Source organism: Cricetulus griseus, chromosome 2 (assembly GCF_003668045.3).
Source record: "Cricetulus griseus strain 17A/GY chromosome 2, alternate assembly CriGri-PICRH-1.0, whole genome shotgun sequence".
NCBI classification, from domain to species: Eukaryota; Metazoa; Chordata; class Mammalia; order Rodentia; family Cricetidae; genus Cricetulus; species Cricetulus griseus.
The window spans coordinates 274,362,641-274,377,570 of NC_048595.1; positions in this window are offsets into that span (position 1 = coordinate 274,362,641).

Genomic DNA, 14,930 nt, shown 5'->3' on the forward strand with positions numbered 1-14,930 from the left:
AGATGAGGAATCCTAGTCATTGGCCAAGCAGCATTTGAACCTAATACAAGTTTCTGTGTATTCATTTGGGCCCTAACTCAGGGGGGTGGCTTGCGTAAAGCACACACGTGGCGGTGGGGCTCTGCAGCTTTTGGCCGATAGATTTATGGTAACACTGAGATACATTCTTACACCTGACAGAATGGCTAAAATCAAAAACACCAATGACAGTTTATGCTGGAGAGGATGTGGAGAAAGGGGAACACTTTTCCACTGCTGGTGGGAGTGCCAACTGGTACAGCCACTTTGGAAATCAGTATAGAAGTTCCTCAGGAAAATGGGAATCAATACCACCAGATCCAGCAATTCCACTCCTAGGCATATATCCACAAGATGCACATTCATACAACAAGGACATCTGTTCAACCATGTTTATAGCAACATTATTTGTATTAGTCAGAAACTGGAAGCAACCTAGATGCCCCTCAACCGAGCAATGGATGGAGAAAATGTGGCTCATTTACACAATGGAGTACTACTCAATGGAAAAAAACAATGGAATCTTGAATTTCACAGGCAAATGGATAGAAGTAGAAGAAACCATCCTCAGTGAAGTAACCCAGTTACAAAAGGACAAAAATGGTATGTACTCACTCTATGGGTTTCAGACATGGAGCAGGAGATTGCCAGCCTACAATCTACACCAACAGAGAAGCTAGTAAACAAGGAGGACACTAAGAGATACACATAGTCCCCTGGAGAAGGAGAAAGGGACAAGATCTCCTAAGCTAATTGGGATCATGGGGAGAAGGGAGAGGGAGTTAGAAGAAAAAGAAGGGGAGAATGGGAAGAGAGAGGAGGACATGAGGGAGCAGGAAGATCTAGTCAGGAGAGGAATGGAGGAGAGCAAGAAAAGGGATACCATCATATAGGGAGTTATTATAGGTTTAAAGAGAATTCTGACACTAGCGAAATGTTCAGAGACCTACAAGGTTGACCCCAACTAACAATCTAAGCAATAGTCGAGAGGTTGCCTTAAAAGCCCTTCTCCAATAATGAGATTGATGACTACCTTATATGCCATCCTAGTGCCTTCATCCAGTAGCTGATGGAAGCAGAAGCAGACACCCACAGCTAAACAGTTGACCTGAACTCTGGAATCAGGTTGCAGAGACAGAAGAGTGATGAGCAAAGGGGTCAAGAAGGAGCTGGTGAAACCCACAGAAACAGCTGACCTGAACACAGGGGAGCTCATGGTCCCCAGACTGATAGCTGGGAAACCAGCATAGGACTGTTCCAGACCCCCTGAAGGAGGAAGTCAGTTTGGAGGTCTGGACAATCTATGGTTCCACTGATAGTGGATCAATATTTACCCCTAGTGCACAAATGGACTTTGGGAGCCCTCTCCACATAGAGGGTTACTCTCTCAGCCTAGACACACTGGTGAGGGTCTAGGCCCTGCTCCAAATGATATGACACACTTTGAAAAATTCCCCACGCAAGGCCTCACCCTTCCTGGGGAGCAGAAAGGGGTTGGGATAGGAGGTTTGGTGGGGGCAGGGGAGGAGAGGACGGAACTGAGATTGACATGTAAAAGAAGCTTGTTTCTAATTTAAATAAATAAGAAGAGAAAAAAGTAAAAAAATAAATAAATAAAAATAAAGGAGTCTTGTTCTTTACTCCAAGCTGGTCCTAGTCGTGGAATCTTCCTTCCTGCAACCACAGGTCTGTGGCACCAAAGCTCAAGCAAAGGGGATGAATCTTTTTGTTTTGGTTTTTTGAGACAGGGTTTCTCTGTACAGTTTTGGAGCCTATCCCGGCACTCGCTCTGGAGATCAGGCTGGTTTTGAACTCACAGAGATCTGCCTTGTCTCTGCCTCCCGAGTGCTGGGATTAAAGATGTGTGCCACCAACACCAGGCTAAGGGGATGAATCTTAATAAAGGTATGTGTGATTAGAAATTCCTAGTGGTTAAGCACTTCATTATTAAATTACTGAAGTAGTTCAGTAATCCTGGAAATTTTAATTGGGTCCTGCTGAAGTGTTACAGTGACTTTGACACTGATTCACAAATGCTTAAGGATGGAATGACTTTAGAAAATAATTAATTAAACACTTAATGGAATGGAACTGACAGAATGGATGTTGTTACTTGCCCCATATTACAGAGCTATTGCTGAGGGAAGGTGAAGAGAGGGAGAGAGAGGATGAGGAACATACCCTGATCTATGAACCACCTTGAACCACCACTCACCTGTAATTCCTGCACTATCAGGACATAGGGGCTGCCAGGTTAGGAGTTCAAAGCCAGCATCTCATCCATAGGTAGCTTGAGACCAACCTGGACTAGATGAGGCCCTTTAAAAAAAAAAGATTAACGCCTTTAATCCCAGCACTCGGGAGGCAGAGGCAGGTGGATCTCTATGAGTTCGAGGCCAGCCTGGTCTCCAGAGCGAGTGCCAGGACAGGCTCCAAAGCTACATAGAGAAACTCTGTCTTGAAAAACCAAAAAAAAAAAAAAAAAAAAAAAAAATCAGATAATCAAGTAAGTCTTGAAATTTACTGTAGTTGCCAAGATATGTATATAAATTCAGTGGCAGTCTGTAATTGGCTATTTTTATCACTCCATGAGTATTCACTCAGTATCTTAAAGTGTCTTCAACTATGAGAAAGATAAAGGGCATATCAGGTATCACTTCTGCTCACAAATCTCCCAACCTCAATAGGAAAGGAAGAACTTGAAAATCAGGGACCTTGAGTTCCCAGGCAGTGTCTGATAAAACACCAAGCTAGTACAAGAAAAAACAAAGCTTGAGGTCACTGTTGCCCCTTACAAATAAGTGCTCATGGTAGCAGAAAGCAGGTCTTGGATGTAATTGGATTTTTCTGCGATTATGGAAATTCACTCACTTGCTGTTGGGTGGGCATCCCTATGGCATCTCTTGATATCTCCTTTGAGCATAAGAACAGGGACCTACAAGGAAGTCTCTGGTATTGGATGAGGACAAGCATAAATCTTTAATGTTTTAAGTCTTTATCTGAAGCAGCATTTCCTACATTTACCAATAAAAACATCAAAGTGTTATTTGCTGTGTCTCTGGCTGTCTGCATCAAATTATAGTCATGTAGTCAATGTAACAATTGCGAATACAGTCTGATTCTCCTGCCTCCTGAGTGCTGGGATGACAGCCCTGTTGGCTAATCATATGCATTCTTAAAAGCAGAGGACTTTTCCCAGACTTGGGCAGAGCACAGTGGGCGATGTACGAAGGACTGATCTGCCTTTGTAGACTATGAAGATGGAAAAAGAGATGGAGAGCCAAGGAATATGGGTGGCCTTGGGAATCTGGGAACCACAAAGAAACAGCGTCAATCAAGCATCTTCCAAGGGAAAAAAAAAAAAAAAACTCAGCCTTGTTATTTTAGTATTAGCCCCCCCCGAGATTTCTATCAGACTCTGGCCTTCATAACTGTCAGACAATAAATCTGATCTGATAATTCGAGAGTCTTCAGGATTTTATTACAGAGGCAACAGAAAACATCAAAACTATTAAAGTATACATTATGTTAAAACAAACAAAAAAAGAAAACAAAACCTGCCTAGGAGAATCTGAAGTTGCAGTTAAAAGTCAATTTGTACTAGTCTGACATTAACATAAGGGAATGTTTAGTACTACCTAAAAGAGTGTGGTGTGTGTGTGTGTGTGTGTGTGTGTGTGTGTGTGTGTGTGTGTGTGTGTGTGTGTGTGTGTGTTGCAATTATCCAAATGTCAAACGTATTGGATAAAGCTTCTGTAGTAAAATCACAAGTGTAATTTTCTTCCAAGCCTGACCTTCCACTCCACTTTCTCAGTGATTCATGTTTTTTTCTGGCTTCCCTCTTTTCTGCTTTTGGATTACATTTACATAATGCAATTCATTCATCCTGGAATAAGGGCCAAGGGAAGAACGATTGCAATCCTTTTAATCGGCATTATCTCTTTATGAGCTTCCAAATGAGCCCATCAGCTTTTACAATAGCATTCTGGGTAATTGCTATAGGAGGATGGAAACAAAAAGAGGATGCGTGTCAAGGGAGGTCATATTCCAGAGGTTACAGGATCACTGAACATTTCTTGATTGGAACTCTTGGGGCCATCCTATTCCTGTTTTACTATTATCAAAATAAACTTTTAAAATAGTTTCTATTCTTCTATCTTAAGTATACATAACAACTTTTGAAGTATTTGGCTAATTAAAATCAGCAGTCATCACTGAGTTCTTTAAATTTCTCAGGGAATTCCTTATATAATTTATTTATTATTTTATTTTATTTTTTATTTTATTTTATTTTATTTTATTTTTTGGTTTTTCGAGACAGGGTTTCTCTGTGGCTTTGGAGGCTGTCCTGGAACTAGCTCTTGTAGACCAGGCTGGTCTCGAACTCACAGAGATCCGCCTGCCTCTGCCTCCCGAGTGCTGGGATTAAAGGCGTGAGCCACCAACACCAGGCTCCTTGTATAATTTAAAAGTGCATTTTTTTACCTTCTGAAGTAATGTTTTATTTTTAATTTTTTTTATTTCCATTGAAGTAAGTTTGTTTTTTTTTAGTGTATAATAATGTGTTTACCTTTCTAATGCAACAAAACACGACCCATTTTAAAAATGAGACTATAGGTCAGTGGTAGAAAGCTTGTACAGCATATTTAAGGCCCTGGGTTCCATTCCCAGTACTGGAAAAAGATAGAGAGAAAGAAAGAAAGAAAGAAAGAAAGAAAAGGACTTGAATCGACATTCCGAAAAGCAAGGAAAAGCTTATGACAGTTACTCTAGTGATCATGGGAATGGAGCCTGGATGGGTTCTTGGAATCCAAAAGAAATACTCTCCCTTTACACAGTAGTCAGCAGCATCCTCCCTGTCTGTTGGTAGACCCTACCCAGAGCACCTTCCAGCACATATCCTCTTGTAGAAAGTAGGTGCATGGGTCATTAGAAATCAAAGAGACAAAATTAAAATTGGCAATGGAAATGGTGTGAATCTGAAGGCTATTGGTCAAGTTGCTTTTGAAGCCTTGTGAAGGGAATATAGTTATTCTTTCCAAGGAATTCTAAGAGAAGGCAAACATGCTGCAGATGTCTGTAGCCAGGTCAAGAACATGCAACGTAAGATAAAGTGTGATATCTGGCTCTTGCACCAAAGAGAGTCCCAACAGGAATGTTGCCAGTTTTCCACCATGAAAAAGAAAAGGCAGCAAAGTCTCCTTTTCATACTTCAGGAACCTAAATGTCTTAACAGGCATTCAAAACTAATATTTCTCGTTACTTTGAACACAGTCACAATATTTTATTAAACAGTACATGAGATACTTTCAGAATGTCTCTCAGAAAACAGGTTGTTTTTTTTTTTTAAGAGAAAAGTGGCACTTAGAATTCAGTTTGAAAATCTTCAAAACATTAAGTTGTGCTTCATAGAGTTTTCAGATACTTTTTTGCCAAGGCAGTTGCCTATGCCAATACCTGACGGTGGAAATCTCATGTCTCGGATATCACCCTTCAATTAAAATGGTCTGTTTGGTTTTGCTGGCTGTGGATCAGTTCAGATGCTGGCATGCACTTGAAAGTTTGCTGCCACAAGACTAGTTCTCCAGCCTTTACTGTCTTTCATTTTAACTAAAATACTTCCTGCAAGTGTGTGTGTGTGTGTATGTGTGTGTGTGTGTGTGTGTGTGTGTGTGTGTGTGTGTGTGTGCGAGCACACAGTGGTAAATAATGTAAAAGAAGAGATCATATTTGTTGGTGACAGAAGCAGTTTACAAAAGCAGATACGTTTTAATTGTATTAATTAAATACAAAATTTAATAAAGGCCATACAATCACATACTGTTAAAGAAAATCTTCAGGAGTTCATCTTTGCCAGGTGGGTTCTGTTACTAGAGTATACATACATGCATCAAAACGCATACCAGCACAAAGGTATCAAATTGCTTCCTCTGTGTCTGAAGATCCAGAATGGGTATATCTGTTTAGGAGACTTTTGCACAAATATAATTGATGGAGCCAGGCTTTTCTAACTCACAGTTCTGAAGTCTTTTTTTTTTTATCATCTCCACATGGTTGGTAGAAGAGGGAAAGGGCTCCAAAGGGGGACTGTATCTCCTTAAAGCTTTTGTCCAGTACAGTTGACCATGTCTATTCAGACCTCATCAAAATCGTCACATGAGAGACAGCAGAGTCCTTCTTATAAGCAACATATAGTTGAATCATATTTTCTAAATTCATTTAGTCACTGTATGCCCATCTCATGGCTAGTCACTGTGTAACATTGACTAGCCTGGAGTACATGATCTTTTCCCTCAGCATACGTGTATGGCCTGGAATAAAGGGAATCTTTTTTTTTTTTTTAGCAAGTTCTAACTAGTATTGAAATTATTTTAGGTTGATCTTCATGGTTATAATACATACATCTTAGAAAAATAATTCATCCTCAGTGAGAAAAAATATACTCTATAGCAGCAGTTCTCAACTTGTGGGTCATGACCCCTTTGGGGGTTGAACAATCCTTTCACAGGGGTCACATAAGACCCTCCTGCTGTTTACATTATTATGTATAACAGTAGCCAAAATACAGTTACAAAGTAGCAAAATATTATGATTCAAAGCCATAGCAAGATTACAGTTATGGAGTAACAATGAAAATAATGTTATGGTTGGGGGCACCACCACATGGGAAACTGTATTAAAGAATTGCATCATTAGCAAGGTTGAGAACCACTGGTCTATAGGACAGAACAAAGAAAATAAAATTTTCCTTAAAGCCCAGAGATATTCACCATACACATTTTGATAAAATCGCTCCTCTTATCTGTGTTTGTAGGAAGATTTGTGAAAGAGTTTCTTTCATGCAATACCACTGTTCATGCGAACCTACATCCTAATCATTTTTATTTCTGAGTACCTGTTGCCTTTCATAGTAACGCTATACAACTGAACAGTTTTTATGAAACTCATTATTTACTTTCATATGCATGAATAACATAATTTAAGTAATATTGTTCCTTCCTGCTGTTACTGACAATTATTTAATTAAAAAGTAGATAGAACCTGTTATATTTTGGGTTAGTTTCAGGGTTTTGTTGCTTTGATTTGTTTGTTTGTTTGTTTTGACATGATGGCAAAAATAGTTGCAAAAAACTTTTTAAAGGAAGAAATAGTTATCCTGGCTCAAAATTTCAGAGGTTTTGATTTGTCATTGGCTGGCTCTGTTACTATGTCATGTGCTAAGGCAGAATGTTATGGTGGCAGGAGCGTGTGGCTGCTCACCTCATGAGAACCAGGAAGAAGAGAGGTGGGGGTGGGGCCGTGAGTGGGTTGTAGGCCAAAGGGTACCCTTCAAGGGTAACTCCTTCTTCCATGTAGGCCCTGTCTCATAATTTGTATCCTTTCCCAGGAATTCCATAAAATTTGGATCCACAGGGTGGTGGTACCACATGCCTTTAATCCCAGCACTCAGCAGGCAGAGGCAGAAGGATCTCTCTCTGTGAATTCTCTGGTCTACAAAGTGAGTTCCAGGACAGCCAGAGCTGTTACACAGAGAAACCCTGTTTCCAAAAACCAAAAGCCCTACCTCTGAGCATTTCACTGGGGATCAAACATTCAACATGGCATTGGGGTTGAAACTTTTATAGTTTCATTTTATAGCCAAACTATAACAGCATTTTCTGAGGGTTGTTGTGGTTGTTGTGTTTTAAAAGAATTTCTAAAGTAAAATAAATAAAAGAATTTGTGCATTTCATGTTTTAAATTATATTTTATATTTATTTCCCTGAAATGTTAAAAGTCACAGTCTTATATTATCTGTTGGTTTGTTGTATATGGTTTTTGTTGTTGTTTTCATATACTAATTCTATAGCTAATTTGTTCAATCAATTTTATCATGAACAGATGTTGAATTTTATTAAATGTCTCTTCTGTGTCTATTAAGATGATCATATGGCCTTTGTTCTTCATTGTAGGGATGTGACAAGGCACATTCCCTGGTTTGTGTGTGTTGAACTATCCCAGAGTGACTTCTACTAGGTCACAGCAAACCATTCTTTTAATTTGTTGTTAGAATAACTTTATTTGTGTTTTATTGAGGAGGTTTTGCCTCTTGGTCCAAGGCTAGTGTGTAGTTTTCCATCTTATCTTATTTCTATCTATTCTTATTTCAGAAGAATCCTGGGTTTGTTAAATGGGTATGAAAGAATTCCTTCCTTTAGAAGAATTGGAATTAATTTCTTCAGTGTTTGGTAGAAGTCAGTTGAAAAACTGGTTCCATGCTTTTGTTTGAGAAGGGACACTATTATAATTCAGGCACATTCCTTGTTAATGGTTTGTCCTATTTATCCATGATTCTGTCTCAATATATTACATATTTCCATGATTTTATCCATTCTTCTAAATTACTGAACTGGATGACGTTCAGTTGTTCAAAGTAATCCCTTTTTGTATTTTGTGTTGATGGTGTCTGTGGTATCTCCCTTTCTATCTCTGATTTTATTTGAGTCTTCTTTCTCTTAGTCTGTCCACAGCTTTGCCAATTTTTTGAAGAAACGATGTTTTATGTTGTTTTTAAACCTCTAATTAATTTATTTCTGCTCTGGCCATCACTATTTCTTCTATTGATTTTTATTTATTCTTGTTTCTCTGCTTCCTTGAGATGCAGCAATAGTTGTTAATATTTGAATATGATATCATCTGTTGATCACTATGAAATTCCATTGATTCTGTTTACTGTATCCCATAAATTTTCATTTGTTTCAAGAATGTTTACAATTTTCTTCATAGCTTTCTCATAACCCATTATTTGTACACAAGTAAGTAGTTTAATTTCCATGATTTTCATTTTTTCTTATTGATTTCTAGTTTTGGCTCATTATGGTTAGAAATTAATGTGTTTTCAATTTTAATTTTAATTTGTTAAGGACTATTTCATGATCTATCATATAATCTATCCTAGAGAATGTTCCATGAGCTGATGAGGAGAATGTGTGTCCTGCAGCCATTAACTAAAATGTTTTATAAATCTATGTTAGGCACATTTGTTCTAGAACACATTTTTTTTTTTTTGATTTTAGAGACAGGGTTTCTCTTTGTAGCTTTGGAGCCTATCCTGGTACTCGCTCTGGAGACCAGGCTGGCCTTGAACTCACAGAGATCCACCTGCCTCTGCTTCCCGAGTGCTGGGCTTAAAGGCGTACGCCACCAACGCCCGGCTTCTAGAACACAATTTAACTGCATTTCTTTCTTCGTTTTCTTCTAGATAAGTTTCCCATTGCTAAAAGTAGGACATTAAATCTCTTTAATTTTATTGTGTTATAGTCTATTTCCCTTCCATTCTCCAGAATTGTTTCTTCTACTAGGTATCAGGGGGCCTATACATAAGTGTTATTTCCTCTTGTTGAATAAGTCCCCTAATAATTATGCAATGGCTTCTGTCTTAGGTACTTTTCTATCACTCTGATAAAACATCATATCCAAAGAAAGTCTTCAGTTTGGCTTAGGGTTAGAGTCCACAATGGGTGAGCAAAAGGAACAACAAAGAGCTCACATCTTGATCCACGAACACAAGGGAGAGAGAGAGAGAGAGAGAGAGAGAGAGAGAGAGAGAGAGAGAGAAAGCATTAAGAATCAGATCAGTCTTTTGAAACCTCAAAGCTTGTCCCCAGTGACATGCCTCCTCCAACAAGGCCACACCTAATCCATACCAAACAGTTAAACCAACTGGGAGCCAAGTATTCAAATACATGAGCCTAGGGGGACCATTCTCATTCCAACCACTGCAATGACCTTTTTTGTCTCTTTTTGTTGCTTTTGATTTGATACCTATTTTATCTAAGATTCCTGTATTCTTTTTTGTTTGTTTGTTTGTTTCGTTTCGTTTTTTTTCAAGCCTGGGTTTCTCTATGTACCTTTGGAGTCTGTCCTGGAGCTTGCTTTGTAGACCAGGCTGGCTTCGAACTCTCAAAGATGTGCCTGCCTCTGCCTCCAGAGTTCTGGGATTAAAGGCATATGCCACCACTGCTTGGTTACTCCTGTACTCTTATAGATTCCATTTTTGTGGAGAATGCTATCCCTTTATTTTTAGTTTATATGAGGTCCTAGAGGTGAGATGAACTAATTTTAAGAAGCATGTAGGTGAGTTATAGTTTTTTAAATTAATTCAGTTTCTCTCAGCCTTTTTTTGTGGGGGCAGAGGAGTTGAAATTATGTAGCATACACAGGACCATAGTTCATGATCCTCCTTCTTTAGTCTTCTGTTTGCTGTGATTACAAGTATGCTGTGTTATGCCTGGTCCGCTACATTTCTTTTCATTGGAGTGTGAATCCACTGGCATTCAAAGTATGTATTGATAGATAAAAATTAACAATAGCCATTCTGTAACTTGGTTTCAGTTTTAGCATGCTTCCTCCCCCCCCCCCAAGAGTCTCTCATAGTTTGTTTTGTGGTTATGTAATTTACCCTAATAGCATTTTTTAAAGATTTTTCTTGTTGTTACCAGGAAGTTAAGATAATGATCGCCTGAAGTAATGACATTCAAATTCTCATAAAGGCAAGAAACAAAACCAAAAAAGAAACAGGAAATAGATCAACAAAATACTAATACGCATGCTCTTTCCTCCTTGTTCCATTTTATTTTTCTGTATTGTTTAGCCACTATACTACTTGTATAGTCAGTATTATTTTAATTGTTTGAGTTTTAGTCTTTATATAAAGGATATGAATGGCTTCTATAACATGTCATAGACATGTTGACGTCTATGACATAACACAATGACGTCATTCTCAACTCTTCTGCATAGGCACTACCAGTTGTTTTCTTACTTAGGAACTGCTCATTTTTTTCAACATAAAGAAAACTACTTTTCTCAATGTTAGTATAAAAGTTCTGTAAAAGTTCTGTTGGAGAAATGCTTGCTTTCCATAATTCAATATTCCTCATTTTTAACCCCAGATGTTTAAATAATGTATTGCACACTTAAATGAGTTTGATTTAATGTTAACTTGCAAAAAGAAATCCTTTGCTTTTCAACTTAGAGTTATTTGAGCCACTGCTAAAAAGAAGATGTTGCAAAAATATTTCAGTGTTTGTGATTTTTACCACCTCTTACAGTAAAATTGACACTATATATAAAAACTAAGACTGACAGAGTATTTGCCTAGCAAGGCTTTCTTTCACTGATAAATTGATAGGGGCTGGTTTTGTCACTAGCAATGGCAAAACAATGCTGAGCAATGCTACCATCAGGGAGAAGTTTCAGGATTCTGTATTACATATAAGACATAGAAAACTATGATTCGTGAACTAAATCTGACCTAACCCCAATTTTCTTCAATAAAGTTTTGTTGAAACACAGCCATACATTTTCACCAATGTATATAGTCTGTTGTCCTTTTAGGGCACAATGTGAGTAGCTCTATAGTCATGCCAGTGACAGCATCATCCATAAAGGCTAAGATAAATACTTTCTGCCTCTTCTAAGAAAAAGATTTCTGATTCCTATCATAAAATGGCAAAGATTTTAACATAGAGAAGGCCGTGTTAGACAGTGCCTGCAATCCTGAGAAACCTTCAGTACAAATTCTTTAGGATATCTGCTTTGAACTGCATTCTAGTCTGATAGGCTTATCAGAGTCAATCTGCAAAGTCTACAAAACTAAGAAAAGCAATTGATTTATTTGAAGGTGACTCTGAATAGCAATGAAGGATTACCAACAGCATCAGAAATAATGTGCATAAAAATGCCTACCTCAGTTGCTGTACTGATCCTGAGCTCACTAGATAGAGCCACATGCTATGAGGTTTCATTGATTCATTCATTGATTCATTCAGTCATTCATTCCTGTGTTCGCTTTCTCATTTGGGCAAATCTGTTGTCACTGAGACAAAGTGAAAAGTTAATAGACTAATACTCAACATACAGCACTGGCACTATTAGCCCAGAAAACTCTAGAGAAATTGTTTATTATAATACAAAACAAAGAGGCTCTTCTTTTGCTCTTTGAGTGAACATATAGGTCTAATTGACAGTTCCTGGGCTTTCACTCTGTTAAAAAACCAGAGCATCAGATAGCAATAGAACACAAAGATCGGGGTAAGCAGAGGCTTAAGTCACAGAGGAAGGAAAATTGCCTGTTCATAACTTCAACAACTTCTTCTTCATCTACTGTTCATAACTTCTAAGCAGCTCACCTCTAAGGGGAATAAACCAGTAAGTACGAAGAATACCAGTGTGTTTGTTGAAGAAAAAAATCCGATGAATGTAGCTTCTAGGAATATGCTCATACAACTTATGAATAATGTATTCACATAATGGAATGCTTGCTTGCTGCAGGAAGTATCCTAATAAAAGCCAGCAATGTTATCTCCAAGAGGAGCTAAGAGACATCGCAAGTAAATGTAACATAGAGCCCAGTGTAGGACAAAGAAAGATGCCTGGTTAAAAATAAAGAAACTGAGTGAGCAGTAGATCTTAGCAAATAATGAGGCATCAATATTGATTTGTGTGTTGTGACAAATGTGCTACACAAACCTCCTAGAAACTTGCTGTGCTCTATGACTTGTTTTTTCATTTACTTAAAACTATTCTAAAACTAAATTTTTATTTTAAAACCTGAATTTTCATTTTGGCTCCTGTCATTTTTCTCCTCTTCCCTTCCTTGTTTTTGCTGTGTAATTACAATGGGATAGTGCCCTGGGTATTTCTGTTCACAAGGCACATAGATTTTAGTAAGTTGTGTTAAATTAATATTGAAATCCAATAGCTGAGTTTAGCATCACGAACAAATAATTAAAGCAAGGAGCTTTTGGGACCATGAATACAAAGAGGATTTGAAGCAACCTAGGGAGATGTCAATATGAATCCTCGATGACTCTGACTCAGAACCCTGCAAATGTTTTCTTATAGCTCAGCAGACTGAGTCACAAAACAGCTCCAAGAGCCTTCCATATTTCTACCATACCACCTTAAGTCTATTACAGTCTTCCCAATTCAAACCCTATGCCACTTCCCTGGTTAAGAAACCACCTTTTGAATACCTTCTCAGCCCCTTTTCATGGTCTCCTTCCCACTTGTGTCATTAGACGTAATTTGATGCCTCAAGTGCTTTATATGCCCAGTCACATGGAGGGAAATTGCAAAGTAGTCTGCCACCCTTCCCTGCAAGGGGGCATTTGATGGGATCCAGATGCTGGGACTTGCATTGTGAGGAGTACCTGGACATATTCTTGTCCCCAGCATTCACATTTCCCCTGCTGATGTCTTGGCAATTGCCCTCACTCAGCTTCAGCATCTTGGTCTCTGGTGTTTTCCACTTCTCTCACCACTTGCACATCATGTTTTGGAAGGATATGCAGAAAGTTCTAGGTTGCCTGCACTCCATAAGGACTAGAAATGAGGAGTGCAATTTCAGACCAAATAGCTAACTCCCTTCTTAACTTTGGTAATGACTGTAAGGTTCCCTGCTGCATTCCAAGGAGTATTTTGTTCCAGAATTATTCTGAGTGAAGTCTTTCTGGAAGAGAAATCCTTGGGTTGGGGGATTATTCTAAAACATTCAGGATTTCCACCCATGGCCCATCACCAGTCCCCTTCTCTCCCTCTCCCTCTCCCTCTCCCTCTCCCTCTCCCTCTCCCTCTCCCTCTCCCTCTCCCTCTCCCTCTCCTCTCCCTCTCTCCCTCTCCCCTCTCCCTCTCCTCCCTCTCCTCTCCCTCTCCCTCTCCCTCTCCCTCTCCCTCTCCCTCTCCCTCTCCCTCTCCCTCTCCCTCTCCCTCTCCCTCTCCCTCTCCCTCTCCCTCTCCTCTCCCTCTCCCTCTCCTCTCCCTCTCCCTCTCCCTCTCCCTCTCCCTCTCCCTCTCCCTCTCCCTCTCTCTCCCTCTCCCTCTCTCCCTCTCTCTCTCTCTCTCTCTTCTTATATTGGTGGGTAGCAATATAGTATGGATTAGACCCTCCGACTGACTCACCTCTGAGTGTGTGTGTGTGTGTGTGTGTGCGCGCGCGCGCGCGCGCGCGTGTGCGTGTGTGCGAGCGCGCGCGCCCACACACACGCACACACGCACACACACAGGTACCATGTATATATTTGTATGCTGTGCTTCCCCGTGATACCCATGGAAAGGCCTCGGGACAATGTTGGATGTCTTCTTCAATCACTCTTGATCTTATGTTTTGAGGTGAGTCTTGATGAACCTGGAGCTTAGTGACTCTGATAGACTTGTTAGTCAGGAAACTCCAGGAATCCTCCTGTCTCCACCTCTCCAGTGCTGACATTACAGGTACATGCCACCAACACCCAGGCTTTTACATGGGTGCCAGGAATCCATAGTGGAGGTCTTCATACTTACATGGTAAGAATTTTACCTACTGGGTCATCTCCCCAGCACCCCACACAACTTTATTTCCTTTTTGTTCCTTGTGTAAACTTCTGCCATTAACTTTTCTTCCTAGTTCAATATCAAAACTTTATTGTGGTAATCTATGTATGATTCGAGATTTGAAGCTCAGATTTGCAATTTTAAGAAAACCTTCTTACAGCTCCCATTAATCAAGTATCTTCCAAATCAAAAAAACACTATTTCAGACCAGTAACACATCACAGACTCCAGAAATCTCTATTTTGAAATTCAAGTGAAATATTGATTTCTATTGTCTAGGCAGTGTCTGCCCTCTGCTACCCTTGGGCAATACAGTTCAGTTCAGTTCTAGGCTTTAAGGCAAAAGGGCTCTAGAGACAAAACTCAGTCACTCAGGGGGAATATACAATAGACGACACTTAAGTTATTAACCCAAGTATGCCAGCAGTCTGTTTGTCTCAGATTCCAACAATGAAGGCCATGGCCACTAAGAACTGTAGCATTTCCTGACTTCTTTCTCTGCCTTCCTGCCAATGAAACACCAAGTATGGCCAATTCTCTTGCTATAATATTTTATC